Genomic DNA, 1,347 nt, shown 5'->3' with positions numbered 1-1,347 from the left:
CCTTGGCTCATCTGAACCTCAGAAGGGTATTTTTTGCTTGCCTGGTAACTGTGGGCCAGTTTTTGCCTGTGCAACCTAGGGAACTTTTTCACCATCCAATGGGCTACAACATCTTCTCCAATTAGGTCTGAATCTCAGCCTTGGGGAGGGAGCCTTCTTCTCAGTTTATTCATCCTTGGGTTCAATCCTCATAGGTAGTGTATTCTTTAGCATTCTTTTTACAGCTCTATAATTACTCCCCTGTTGGAATTAGTAATTCTTTATACTAAACTTTCCCTGTTTAAATAACTGTGTGATTTCTCCCTATTGATTGAGTCCTGACTGATACACCAACCTGCATTCCCAGGATAAAACCTATTGGTCATGATGTATTATCCTTTATACATATGGTTGGATTAAATTTGCTAAGATTTTATTAAATTTTACATTTATCTCATGAGGGATAATGTTCTGTGGTTCTACTTTTTCATGATGTCTTTGCCTGGTTTTGGAATAAGGTTAATACTGGCCTCATAAAATGATTTGGTTTTTCCTCCTCTATTTTCTGTAAAAGTGTGTGTAGCATTGTTATTATTTCCTTAAATGTTGGGTGGAATTCACCAGTGAAGCCAACTGGGCCGGCAGGGTTTTTTGTGGGAAGTTGTTAACTATGAATTCAATTTCTTTAATTGATATTGGGCTGTTTAAGTTTCCTGTTTTTTCTTGGTAATTCATGTCTTTTGACAAATTTGTCCATTTCATCTAAGTTGTCAACTTTATAGGCATAAAGTTCTTCATAATCCGCCCTCATATCCTTAATTACTTTTAGGTCTGCTGACGACGTCCTCTTTCACTCCTGTGTCTTCTCATCTGTCTCTTGATCAGTCTGTTACTCAGAGTGTGTGAATTTTATCATTGCCCTCCACCCCCTCAAAAAAACAGCATTTGGGTTCATTCATTGATTTTCTGTATTGTTTTTCTATTTGGTGAACCTCAGTTTTGAAGGTGCTTATCTCTCTAATCTTGTACTCTCACATCCTGGCAATTTTCTAACAACTTCAGATAGATTTTATCATTGTATTTTTTCTGGGTTTTCAAGTTGTTCTCAGAAGCACTGATCTGCCACATGTTACTTCATTAGAGCCCAAAGCAGAAATCTGAGAGGTATAATTTTGGGTGGCTAGGGTACTAGGATTCCTGGGTTCAAGTCTTTTCTCTGTTGCCTACTAATACTGCTAATCATACAACTTGGGCAAATCATACAACTTGACTAAGCTTTAGTTTCTTTTTCTGTAGAATGGGGGTAATAATAATAATGTCTTACATCATATTTCTGTAAGAATTAAGTAATTAAAGTGAAACTGTTTT

This window comes from Galeopterus variegatus, unplaced genomic scaffold (genome assembly GCF_000696425.1).
Source record: "Galeopterus variegatus unplaced genomic scaffold, G_variegatus-3.0.2 Scaffold2906, whole genome shotgun sequence".
NCBI classification, from domain to species: Eukaryota; Metazoa; Chordata; class Mammalia; order Dermoptera; family Cynocephalidae; genus Galeopterus; species Galeopterus variegatus.
Note: the sequence above shows the minus strand (reverse complement) of the source record.